Here is a 14,561-nt window from a genome sequence, read left to right as displayed (position 1 = left end):
ATTTGAATATTCGCGCCCAACACTAATCTTCAGGTGAATCTCTGCTATTATTTGTCCTACTGTGTGATTAGGACAGGTTCTGTGTGCACTAATAGGACGGCAGCTGTCTTTACACACCCTTCACAGTGTACTATGGCTTGAATTCAGTGTTTTGGGTCGGCTGACAAACTGTCTCCGGCCCCTAGACCCAAAAAGAACAATCTTACTTTCATCAGTCCACAAGATATCTCTTTAGGCCAGTTAGTGGGACTTTGCGGGGGCTTCTTGCAGATAGCTTGGTTTTACATAGGTGTCTTCTAATTGTATCAGTACTCACCAGTAACTTTAGACCTTCTTTGACCTTCCTGGAGATGATTGTTGGCTGGGTCCTTGCCATTTGGGCTATTCTTCTATCCATTCGAATGGAAGTTTTTTGCTTTCTTCCACGTCTTTTAGGTTTTGGTTGCCATTTTAAAGCATTTGTGATCATTTTAGCTGAGCAGCATATCATTTTCTGCACTTCTTTATATGTTTTCCCCTCTCCAATCAACTTTTTAATGAAGGAACGCTGTTCTTTTGAACAATGTCTGGAACAACCCATTTTCCTCAGAATTTCAGAGAGAAATGCACAACATTTGCTGTCTTCCTTCCTTAAATAAGGGCAATAATTGCCACCTGCTTTTTCAAGAATGAATGACCTCACTCTTTGAACTCCACACTGCTATTATTTTGAACATGCCCCTTTCAATAAGTGATTGAATTACAAAGATTCAGCAGCATGCATGTCATGACTGTTGGGTCTGTTGGATTTCTATTACTCTATTACACCTGCTAGTAGATTATTTGCCATGTAGAAATATCATTTCTACCAAAAACAATGATTGATCAGGTTAGTGATATCTGACTGCAATTATTTTGAACACAACGGTATATATAGATAAGGAAAAAAGGCAGAATATAATGAGACACCTTAGGTGCACAGCCCAACGGGGATAAGCTCACCCGATACGCAAGGTATAAAAAGCGGGCAACACTCCAAAAATTGTAACGAAAAATAAAAAGACTTTATTCACCCATATGGCAAGGTAATGTTTCGGCTCTATACAAGAACCTTTCTCAAGCAAAGAACTACATAGAAGTGGGCAATATATACAGACAAATCCATGTGCAAATCCAATAATGCAATTTGTGTGCAATTATGCAAATCACATCAATAATCATGAGGATAATCATGAACATACATAGTGACAATAAAAACTTGCAATAAACTAAGTATATACTGATAATCGTCATAAATAATACAAAAAATGACATATTCATATAAATACAGTGAGGTATAGATAATTAATACAATAAAGTGCCACGTGCAAACAATTAATTCTGACGGAGGAAGATTAGAAACGCCTGTGTGCACAATTACCTAGATATGATGCGGCCTCATGTGTAATGGACGCCGAAGTTCAGCGTACCTATGTTCGCACAACGCATGCTCATGATCGCGTTCCTGTTTGCGCTGTAGTGTACAGTCGTGGCCAAAAGTTTTGAGAATGACACAAATATTAGTTTCCACAAAGTTTTCTGCTTTTAGATCTTTGTTTCAGTTGTTTCTGTGATGTAGTGAAATATAATTACACGCACTTCATACGTTTCCAAGGCTTTTATCGACAATTACATGACATTTATGCAAAGAGTCAGTATTTGCAGTGTTGGCCATTCTTTTTCAGGACCTCTGCAATTCGACTGGGCATGCTCTCAATCAACTTCTGGGCCAATTCCTGACTGATAGCAACCTTTTCTTTCATAATCACTTCTTGGAGTTTGTCAGAATTAGTGGGTTTTTGTTTATCCACCCGCCTCTTGAGGATTCACCACAAGTTCTCAATGGGATTAAGATCTGGGGAGTTTCCAGGCCATGGACGCAAAATGTTTTGGTCCCCGAGCCACTTAGTTATCACTTTTGCCTTATGGCACGGTGCTCCATCGTGCTGGAAAATGCATTGTTCTTCACCAAACTGTTGTTGGATTGTTGGAAGAAGTTGCTGTTGGAGGGTGTTTTGGTACCATTCTTTATTCATGGTTGTGTTTTTGGGCAAAATTGTGAGTGCGCCCACTCCCTTGGATGAGAAGCAACCCCACAGATGAATGGTCTCAGGATGCTTTACTGTTGGCATGACACAGGAATGATGGTAGGGCTCACCTTTTCTTCTCCGGACAAGCCTTTTTCTTGATGCCCCAAACAATCGGAAAGAGGCTTCATCGGAGAATATGACTTTGCCCCAGTCCTCAGCAGTCCATTCACCATATTTTCTGCAGTAGATCAATCTGTCCCTGATGTTTTGTTTGGAGAGAAGTGGCTTCTTTGCTGCCCTTCTTGACACCAGGCCATCTTCCAAAAGTCTTCGCCTCACTGTGCATGCAAATGCGCTCACACCTGCCTGCTGCCATTCCTGAGCAAGCTCTGCACTGGTGGCTCTCCGATCCCACAGCTGAATCCTTTTTAGGAGATGATCCTGGTGCTTGCTGGACTTTCTTGGATGCCCTGAAGCCTTCTTAACAAGAATTGAACCTCTTTCCTTGAAGTTCTTGATGATCCTATAAATTGTTGATTGAGGTGTGCAGTACACAGCCCTGCAGGGTGAGGTGAATTGTGAGGTCACAGGGGTAGTTACTAACCGAGGGTGGTTATAGTACTCACAGTCTTTTATATACCCTGGGCAGATGTAAAGCAGTGATGGAGAAGCTGGCACAGGCGTCCTCTGGGGGCACTCTCTGTGTTTAGGGACCAGGCCTGATGATAGGTGAGGTGCCCTGGATGTTGCTGTTTTTTTTTTTTATGTGCTGGTGGCAAGATCCCTGTAAATTTGTGACGCCAGTGCCGCTAACGGTGGCACACCGATTTATGGTAGGAATAATTGAGGAACACAATGTTGTGGTAAACCAAAACTTCCTTTTACTGAAACAGTTTAACTATTTACAGTCTTTGGTCAGTTCCACATTTAAACAGGTTGTAACAGGCAGGCTTGATATAACAATGGCAGGCAATGTCTTTGCAAGATACTCAGAGGGAAATAACACTTACAGATCAGGCTGCACTCAGAATCCTGTCTGTCTTTCTCCAAGGCCCCTATAGCTGGCTTTATCCTTGGGTAGGGAAAACTTCCTCTGGTATATATATCCCTGCTGTAGAAATATCCTTCTGCCCTTCAGCTCTCTGTTTAGCTGGGAATACACTTGGCTCTGCACTGCACCTTTAAGGGAACTTAGTTTTCTCAGGAGGTAAACCCTTCTCCTGGTGGCAGCTTCTGAGCTTACTTTGTTCAGGACCCTCAGGCAGGCTAGACTGCAATGACTAGCCTCCTGGACTATACTGCCCTGCACTGACTCTTTCCTGTCTGGGCCTAACTATATATACTAGGGGTTCCCTAGCTCCCTCTACTGTCTAGGAGGAGGAACAACCCCAAACAGGCCTGATACAGGAGATAACAGGAAAAACACATAAAAACATCATATAAAATACAATGACCAGGTTCCACAGGAGGTGGAGAATAACGTGGTCATTTTGACCCTTGTGTAGTGCCCACATTTACCTAGTAGGACACTACAGGTGCAATCTTAGTAGCCACAATATCCTTGCCTGTAAAGCCATTTTTATGCAATGAAATGATGGCTGCACGCGTTTCTATGCAGGTCATCATGGTTAACAATGGAAGAACAATGATTTCAAGCATCACTCTCCTTTTAACAGGTCAAGTCTGCCATTTTAACCCAATCAGCCTGACATAATGATCTCCAGCCTTGTGCTCGTCAACATTCTCACCTGAGTTAACAAGACGATTACTGAAATGATCTCAACAGGTCCTTTAATGACAGCAATGAAAGGTTTTTTGGGGATTTAGGTAATTTTCATGGCAAAGAAGGACTATGCAATTCATCTGATCACTCTTCATAACATTCTGGAGTATATGCAAATTGCTATTATAAAAACGTAAGCAGCAACTTTTCAAATTTCCAATATTTATGTAATTTTCAAAACTTTTGGCCACGACTGTACACTAGCATCTAGCGGCCATATTCAGCAAGGGCAACCAACCACAAAGAAAACCAGTGCATGCGCTGGTCAATGTCATCTTGGATCGTCAATCAGAATATCGGCCTCAGTCATTTCTGCATCTAATACGCCATATTGTTAGAGTAAGGGCATTCAGGTAGTCAAGTGCGATCATGGGCATGTGTTGTGCGAACATAGGTACGCTGAACTTTGGCGTCCATTACACTTGAGGCCACATCATATGTAGGTAATTGTGCACACAGGCGTTTCTAATCTTTCTCCCTCAGAATTAATTGTTTGCACGTGCCAATTTATTGTATTAATTATTAATTATCCTCACTGTATTTATATAAATATATCTTTTTTTTATTATTTATGACGATTATCAGTATACACGTTTATTGCTATTTTTTTCAATTGTCACTATGTATGCTTGATTACACTCATTTCAATATATCTTCATGATTATTGATGTGATTTGCATAATTGCACACAAATTGCGTTTTTGGATTTGCACTTGGATTTGCCTGTATATATTGCCCACTTGTATGTACGGTAGCTGCCGAAATGTTGGGTTGCCATATGGGTGAAAAAAGTCTCTTTATTTTTGGTTACAATTTTTGGAGTCCTCCCCGCTTTTTATACCATATATATATATATTAAAGCATCATTTAATTATTTTCAATTAATTCCTGGAGAACCCCTTTAAGAACACATGTAAATGAGCTCTTAGCAAGCTCTGTCTGTAATGCCACCAGATGTAAGGCAGCTATCCTGTAAGTAATCATTATCCAAGTAATGTCTCAAAGCCTGTTCAAAAGGTCAAACATTGACTTATAGGATATTTACCTTACATCTGGTGGCATCAGACCATAGAGGAGTATTGCCTGACCCATAAGACTCCTCACGCCATTTAGGAGGTCTCTTTAACAAGATATAGTATCCATCAAAACATCAACTCCCACATACACTAAATGTCTATGTGGGAGTTGGGAGGGAGATTATTCAGCTGATAGCTATTGAATTTGTATGGCAAGTTTCACACCATTCTCGTTCCTATCAAGTTCTTCTCTCAGCCTGGTATTATATTCATGAACCAAGTAGCTTAAGATGCGCAAAATTGCTGTGGATAACATTGCTTGACATCTTTATAGAAATCTGTTCTCTGTAACAGTATATACTGTATATATCCAACTAAAGATGCTTACAGTACATTGTAGAAACAGAGTATGTGGGTTCGGGTCACATTTCACAATAGCTATGGCGTGTGTTCTTTTCTTTCAGAGATCTCCTGGTGGGCAGGTTTGTCAGGATCCTTGTAACTACTGTGGTTTGGGTATACTGGGTCATAGTGTCAGTAACACACGGGATCCCTTCTGAATCATGGTTGACCTTAGAGTGACATATATAATACAGTAAGTAATGATCCCATCAAAGCTGCTTCATCTAGACTGTGTTTGAAAATGTGGTATACAGTGTAAAATGTTCTATTAATACACTGACGGCTGTGAGACTATGCCCATATGCTGTTTTTCATGCAAAATACTAATTACGACAGGCAGAATAAGGTAATTGTATAATTCACTATATGTATATAGATTTTTTATAAAAATTCTGCATTTTAACACTCTGAGTCCTGAGCTACACAGCAACTTTCCCCATGAGTATAATGTCAATAGGCTGATTTGCAATATACCGTAACATCTTGCCATATCTGTGAAGGATCGCATTCACCCAGGTCATGGTAAATCAAAAGTGATAAGTCAGAGCAAATGGACTTGTATTTCCTCTTGAAGACCTTTTGCTAGTCATCCGACTGGCTTTCTCAATTAAAAAATAATAGAAGTCGAGTTGATCTGACTTATTACTACTGATATAATATCTTGTCAACTCTAAAGAAAATCTATCGGATTGCAGTCAATCTTTTACCAGACACATACCAACGGTATTGTAAAAAGTGACCATCTGGAGTGGCGGAGGGATGACGTGAGCAGGAGGAGGAACATGACAGCAGTGATGTACAATGGCATCACAAGGGTCACGTGGAGAACTTGCGCTAAGGGTACTTTTACACTAGCGTTTTTCTTTTCCGGTATTGAGTTCCGTCCTCTGGGCTCAATACCGGAAACAAACTGATCAGTTTTATCCTAATGCATTCTGAATGGAGAGCAATCCATTCAGGATGCATCAGTTCAGTCCCTCTTACGTTTTTTGGCCGGAGAAAATACCGCAGCATGCCGTAGTTTTCTCTCCAGCCAAAAATCCTGAACACTTGCCGGAATCCCGGCATTAATTTTCAATTAAATGTATTAAATTGCTGCATTGACGGATCTGTTCTTCCGGTCCACGAATGCGCTGATCTTTAAATTAAATAGCGGATCCATTTTTCAGGATGCCACCGGAGAGATGGATCTGGTATTTTAATACATTTGTCAGACGGATCCGCATCCGGATCCATCTGACAAATGCGATCCGGAACTGCCTGCCGGAATCCTCTGCAGCATGTGTGAAAGTACCCTAAGGTCTAGGGAACCATTAGAGAGGAGCCTTATATAAGGGAAAGAAACAGAGGGTTCGGACGTCATGGAAGAGGCAGTAGGGTTACATATATACAACTACAAGAAAAAATATCAAATCTACACACAATTATTAAAAAAAATATATATAAAATCCTAATTAAATACACAGCCTCAAATAAGAATGCAACACAAGAGACAACATCTCTGAAAGAAACCTCCTGGATCAGTGAAGCAGGAAATGCATCATCATTACAAGCATTTCAAGCCAGAATTGTGAAAACATTTTTGAAACAAAATGGCTTACCTTTTGCAGTGAAGCTCCACCTCTTTCCCATCACACACCGCCACTTTCCAAGCAAGTTGAAGAAAACATGTTAAAAACCTTGAGCTAAAATTGTACCAATTTGCACCAGTTTTCAGAAAGATTCTAGGCACAGACAGATTAATTAATTTGGGGCAGTGTGCAGTTTCTTGAAAGGGAACCTGTCACCGGGATTTGGGGTATAGAGCTGAGGACATGGGTTGCTAGATGGCCGCTAGCACATCCACAATACCCAGTCCCCATAGCTCTCTGTGCTTTTATTGTGTAAAAAAACTGATTTGATACATATGCAAATTAACATAAAAGAGTCATATCTTTTTTTTTTTTTTTTTTTTAAATCTCCATATTTTATTTATAATACAAAAATACATATCCGCATGACATTTATAATATCATAAATTCTGAAGTCATCCCCAACCCACCCCACCTATCCCCCCCCCTGCCATCCTTGCAGGGGAAAAAAAAGAGAAAAAAAAAAAAAAAAAGAAAAAAAAAAGTTCCAAATTAATTAAACCATGTCCCACTCTTCCCACAGTTTACCCCATTTTAGATAAGATCCTCTTTGTTTGTGCAGAATCTTCTCATAGCTTTTCACTTTCTCGACCAGAGCCAGCCAGTTGCTGCAGTCTGGAGTGGAGGAGCTAAACCATAGTCTAGCGACAAGAAGCCTAGCCAGGAACATAACCTTGATCAGTAATTGACGTTTTATGGGCTGATAGTTAACCTCCGATAGGTCTCCCAAGACCCATATCCTGGGAGACAGAGGAACAACCATGTTCAGTTTACAAGCCAAGGTGGTCTGGACTGATCTCCAATAACTACCCATCATTGGGCAATCCCAAAACAGATGTAGGTGGTCTGCCTCGGAGTCGCCGCAACGTGGGCAATCAGAGGAGGCCCTAAGTCCTCTTCTATATAGCCACATAGGTGTCACATATATTTTGTGCAAAATGTTAAATTGTACAACAGTGTGATTGAAATTATGTAAAACATATTTTAAACTTTCCCCTATATTCTCCCAATCTGGGGGACCCACCTCTGAAAGTAACAAAGACCAGGACTTCTGTCCTGGAGAAAGAAGACCCATAAAAAAGTATTTCATTAAGTGTCTATAACAATATGATATTTTGATTTTCGTGGCAACTTTCTTAATAATAAGATCGTGTAGGAATTCAGGAGTATCTATAAGAAGAAGGTGACTATTCAGAGTGCTAGAGAGTGCAGACCTCAATTGGAAATATGCGTACCAAGCCACCTCACCCAAATTTGCTCTATGCCCTATTTCCATCGAGGACAGAATTTGTCCACCACTAACCACCTGATGTAAATACTGAACTTTCTTAGTCCTCCAATACTGGCAACAATTCAGGTCCCTTAAATTCACAAGCTTTGGATTATGCCACAATGGGGTGCAAATAAGTGATGCCTTAACTCCACACCAGCTCCTAATGACCCGCCAGGTCTTTGTAGCCATTCTGCAAAAAAGTGTATACCCGGTCTGTATATTTAATAGATAGTCGGACTCCAATACAGTAAAGAAATCCGTAAAGCCTGAGTCTTTCACCACTTTATTGCAGAAATTGCTATTTTCCCAGTCGCTAAAAAGGCAGAGCTGAGAGGCCATAAAGTAACCCCTAAAGTAAGGGAGGTTAAGGCCTCCCTGACTATAGGGCATAGAGAAGTAGAGCGCCTTCAATCTAACACGCTTCCTCCCCCATAGTAGGTCATTAAGCATCCGCTCAATTAGTGTAAAATACTTATCTGCGATCCATACAGGCGAGTTGCGCAGGACATAAAGAACCTGGGGCAGTACTACCATTTTTATTAAAGAAATTCTATCAGCTCTTGTGTGCAGAATTTTTTGCCATATCTTGGATTTAGCCCTCAGCTTTATCAGCAAGGGAATCAAGTTAAGTTGTAGATATTCCAAAGGTTTGGCAGAGACTGAAATCCCCAGGTACCTTATTGATTCAGAGACAGTTAACTGGTTATCCCAATTACCTCGCAACTCGTCTATAGGGAGGAGAGCAGTCTTCTCCCAATTGATCTCCAGGCCAGACGGGGCAGAAAAAGAACCAACCAAATCCATTATGCGAGGGAGAGTAGTTTCTGTTTGCTGAAGAAAAACCAAGATGTCATCTGCGTAGAGAGATACACGGTCATGCTTCCCCATTAAACCAAAACCGGCCACCTGCAGATCCTGCCTTATGCTGGCTGCTAAGGGTTCAATATAAATATTGAAAAGAAGGGGGGAAAGAGGACAGCCTTGACGGGTGCCTCTTCCTAGGGTAAAGCTCTCTGTAATCGTATCATTAATCCTGATCCTAGCAACTGGGGAACTATATAATAGCTGAACCATCGCCATAAATCTAGGGCCAAAGCCCATTTTTTTCATCACCTCCCAAAGAAAAGTCCACTCTACCCTGTCGAAGGCTTTGGTGGCATCCAGCGACAGGATGGAGCGGGCACCACGCCCCGGAGACTGAATGTTCATAAATAGCCTGTGCAAATTATGATGGGTGCCCCTTTTTGGCATAAAGCCATTTTGGTCTGGGTGGATAATAGTGGGTATAACCTGTGAAAGCCTCCTAGCCAAAACTTTAGATAGTAGCTTAGCATCTGTGTTTAGTAACGAGATTGGTCTATAGGAGCTCATTTCTATCGGGTCCTTATCCTTTTTAGGAATTAAAACAATAAGAGCCTCCATCATAGTACATGGTAAGTTTCCTCCCTGTATTGCCTGAGAAAAGACCTCTAATAGCTGAGGGAGAATCACATCGCTGTACTTGCGGTAAACCTCATATGGAAGGCCATCCATCCCCGGCGACGAATTCCCCGAGACAGCTCCCAAAGCCTCCTGAAGTTCCGAAAGGGATAACTCCTCTTCCAGGTATTCTATTTGGGCTTCGTTTAAAATAGGAAGTGAGATCCTCTCCAGGAACCGCGTCGCTAGGTCGGGCGGCAAGCCAGAAGAGGGACTGTATATCTGGGTAAAATATTGTAGAAAGGTGTCCCTAATTCCTTCTGAATCTGTTATAATTTCCCCCGCTGTATTACGGATCGAGACAATAGACTGATTTTTCTTGCCTTGTTGTGAAATTATCCTAGCTAGCAGCCTGCCAGGACGTCCAGACTCCGAAAAATATTTTAAACCCTTGAAGAATACTCTATGATTTGCTTTCTCTGTTATGTATTTATCCAAGGAGCAGCTGGCCTTCTGCATCTCCTCCCTATTATACTCAGTAGGTTGGCCGATAAATCGCTCAGTTGTACATGCAGCAGCCTTGGTCAGTTCCTCCTCTTTTTTTTTAAATGTTCTCTTTACTGCAGCAATCTCACTTATGAAGACCCCCCTCAAATATGCTTTCAGGGCATCCCATACTATATTGATGTTAGCAGAGGGGCGATTCACCTCCCAAAAGGAGGATATCAATGATTTAGTGGGCTGAAGATTATCCATAATAGAAAACCAATATGGATTCAGCTTGAATCCTAGCCCCCTATTGTCCTTGTTCTTCCCAGTGCAAACCTCAATCAGTACGGGTGAGTGATCCGTGATTGTTTTTACCCCATATCGTATCTTGTTGATGTTGCATAGATTATCCTCATTAGTAAATGCTAAATCAATTCTAGTCATTGCTCTGCCACCCCTGCTAACACAAGAATATACTCGCTTACCTCCGCCAAGATGTTCCCATATATCCACCAGTCCAACCTCCCGGCAGAATTGTGGCAGCGGGGAGGTAGATAAATTCCTCGCGCGTTCTGCATCTAATGTGAATCTATCTTTCTTGGGGTCCATTACTGCATTGAAGTCCCCCATCAGAACTAGCCGGCATTCTGATCTCCCTTCAAAAAAAAGTATTAGCTGGACCAATGGGTACATTGAGAATGGCGGAGGTATATAAAAAAAAGCGAGGATGTAACTATGGCCGTACAGCTTGCCATGCAAAAAAATAAATCTACCCTGGTCATCTATGTAGGATTTGATAAGGGTAAAGTCCACAGAGTTATGGATCAAAACTGAAACACCCCTAGAGGAGCTGCTAAAAGTAGAGTGATAAGATTGCGAATACCATCCCGTTGTCAAGCGGGACACGGTTTCTTTAGTAAGATGGGTTTCTACCATGCAAATAATTGCTGGGAGATATCGTTTAAGTGCATCCATAATAGCTTGCCTTTTGACCCTTTCCCCAAGCCCTCTGATATTCCAAGTTACAATCCTAGTGGACATCCTTCACTGTACAGGAAAAAAAAAAAAAAAAAAAAAAAAACATCCCCAAACCTGCAAGGTGGGTTCCCCCCCTCCCCACTCCCCTCTCCATTGATCCGCCCGATCTAGTCAGCGAACCTCTAAACCCCCGGCCGTTCTCCCTTACCCTAGCCCCTCCCTTCCGTAATAATATTGTACAATTCCATATGCCCGTTTTCATCATCTACTCTAACGCTTGTTGTGATTTTTCAAAAAGGATTGGACAGTTCCCTTGTGGATCACTCTTGGTTTCACTGGATGCTGTAACGAATATTTAATGTCCTTAGACGCCCCTCCCTCCCTTCCTTCCCTTCATTCCTACTAGTGCGAAATTTCAGATGCCCATTTGCTCCAACCAGTTTAACGCTTGCTGTGGTGTCTCGAAGTAAAGCGAAGTCCCATTATGGATTACTCTCAATTTCACTGGATACTGTAGAGAGTATTTGATCTCCTTAACCGCCAAGCGTTTCTTTATCTCTATAAAATTTCTTCTTTTTTCCTGAGTCTGTCGCGCAAAATCAGGAAAGAAGAGCAGTTTGGTGCCCTGATATTCAACGGGTGTGCATTCTCTTGCTCTTTTCAAGATCATGTCTCTATCAACAGACAGTAGCAATTTGATTAAGATTGCACGCGGCGGTCTCCCTGGTGTAGGCTTCCCTCCTGGTATTCGGTGGGCTCTTTCTATTTGAAACATAGAAGAAAAGTTATCGCTGCCGAAAATATGCATGACCACATCTTTAATTTGTTCCTCTAGATGTCGGCCCTGAGCGCCTTCTGGATAACCGATTATACGGACATTGTTGCGCCTTGACCTGTTTTCTAGGTCCTCTAGCTTATTTTGGAGTGCTTGATTTTCTGAGGCCAGAATTATCATTTTAGATTTTAGCATGCCCATGCCTGTTTGCAAGGAGTCAACGGTTTTTTCCACACTGAGGACTCGCTCCCTTATCTTTCCTAGATCTTCTCTTATTAGGGAGATATCGCTCTGCACTGACCCCAATTGAGTGGACATTCCTTGCACCAAAGTGCCGTTATTTTCCACAGCGCAAAGGATTTTGTAGAAGACAAATGGGTCACATTCCGTTCGTATTTGTGCGGAGGAACCTTCCTCGCCTCCCTCCTGGTCAGCGTCCTCTAATCCGTCCTCAGAGAGATCAACATTTTGACGAGTATTCGCCGATTTTTTCATCTTGGCTGGGGGTTTGATTTTGGCTGGGTTTTTTTCATCTAAGAAGGGCGATTTTAAAAATTTGTCAATTTTATTCTCTGGAGTCTTAGCCCCCAGCTTAATAGCGGAGGAATCAATTGAACGTCGTTTTGGGGCCATTTCCCACACTTTGTATTGTGTATTTTTTCCCTTTCCTCCCCTTTTTTTTTTTTTTCCTTTCCTTCCCTTCCTCTTCCGTTTCTTTCCTTCCTTCTACTTTCTTTCCTCCCTTCCCCCCCCTTCTTTCCTTCTTTCCTTCTTTCCTTCTTTCCCCTTTTTCTCCTTCTTCCCCCCCCCCTCCCCCCTCCTAGATTTCTTTTCTCACCTTCAATAAGCAGCGCAAAGGGAGTAAGGAGGGGAAAGGAGAGGAGAGAGAAAAAAAAGGAAGACCACAAGCAGAAGCAATTTTCGGCAGAGGCTATCCCCTCAGCGCAGTAGCAGTACGGCGAGTACAAAAACTAAATCAATGCTCAGTTCTCACGTGGCCGACGTTGTAGTCCCAGTATCCGCCGTAGCTGTGGCAGCAAATCCAAGCCGCAATATAGATGTGAGGTATCCGTCCGGGTGGCAGGGAATCCAGTAGCAGGCAAAATAGCAGACAAGAGGCAAAAAAAAAAACGGCAAGTTGGAGATCCGGAAAAGCAGGCAGTCCAGCGATCCGGCGTCAAGCAGAGCAGCGAGGCAACAGGCAGCAGGCAGACCAATAACCAGGAGCCGGTCGGGGGCAATGAAGAGGAACCAAACAGCAGCTCACAAGATCAAAAGGTGGAGCAGCAGGGGGGCTGGAAGCCCGGAAAGCCCAAGAAAACGAAGCAGCCGCAACCAGCAGCAGCATCCAGGCATCCACCGGCAGCGTCCTCTGATAGCGTGCGGGAGCGGGAGCAGTGCACTAATCAGACCAGGTGCGTAGCTTGGCTTAGGGCATCAGCTGTTCGGCTCAGAGCATCGGAGCTTGGGGGGAGGAGGCCAGCATCAGCTGTTCGGCTCGGAGCATTGGAACTTGGAGGGAGGAGACCAGCATCAGCTGTTCGGCGTCAGAGCATCGGAGCTTGGAGGGAGGAGGCCAGCACAGAGGGGAGAACGAGACGCGACGTGCTCACGTCATCCCGCCCCACCAAAAGAGTCATATCTTAATTGTGAGACCAGAGAAGAGTCATATTTTCAAGCTCTGGCTCATCTCAGGTTAATTTGCATATGTATCAAATCGGTTTTTATACACAATAAAAGCACGCAGAGCTATGGGGACTGGGTATTGCGGATGTGCTAGCGGCCATCTAGCCTTTTTATCACCTCACTGACTAGTTATTTTAATAAAACATACATTTTAATGATTCCCTTTAAAATATTTATTTCCACTCTAAATACCTAAGATTTAAAATTCCTCAGAACTTGGAGAGATGGGAATTATGTCTATTACTGACACATGAACTTGTTCCCTGCTGGGGTGCCTGATAACTCCTCAGGACTATCCCCCTTCTTCTCATGTGTCCCACTCCTTTCTGTCAAACTAATTTCTATGCCAGCTGCTATTTCACTGTATATATTGTCTCCTTTATTAGGGTTCCCTTCTCTCCAATTCTGAACTAAAATCAATGTTTCTCCTGCATCCCTACATGTTTCACCGTACCAACGGCTTCTTCAGGCTTATCCATCTTGATGAGGGCTGCATACTAGGTAGTGTAGATGTAGAGGCACTATACTCCTCCATCCCACACAAGTGGGGTCTGTATGCAGCATCATATTTTCTATCCACAAGAGGAAGACACTTCCAAGCCCACAGTGACTTTGTACTTGAACTACTTGAGTTCTCATTGACAAGGAATTATTTCCTGTTTAATGGGCAATTCTACCACCAGCTCAGGGGCACTGCGATGGGGAGCCCTTGTGCCCCCTCGTATGCAAATTTGTTCCTGGGCTGGTGGGAGAATACCATAGTATTCAAAGATGAGTCTATGCTAGAACTGCAGTGTGTTCAAAAGTGGGCACGCTTCATAGACAACGTGTTTGTCATCTGGAAAGGGAGTATGGAAACTTTCTCTGATTGGGTCCTATTATTAAATAAGAATGATATAGGCATACACCTTACATCAGAATGTCACCCAACCCAACTTCCATTCTTGGACATCTGTGTGGGCATAAGTCCGAGTGGTCATTTGGAGACTACAATCTATCGTAAACCCACCTCCACTAATTCTCTCCTGAGGTGGGAAAGTAGTCACCCATACCCCCTCAGG

Source organism: Bufo gargarizans, chromosome 2, assembly GCF_014858855.1.
Source record: "Bufo gargarizans isolate SCDJY-AF-19 chromosome 2, ASM1485885v1, whole genome shotgun sequence".
NCBI classification, from domain to species: Eukaryota; Metazoa; Chordata; class Amphibia; order Anura; family Bufonidae; genus Bufo; species Bufo gargarizans.
The sequence above is the reverse complement of the archived record's forward strand: the minus strand, read 5'-3'. Positions refer to the sequence as shown.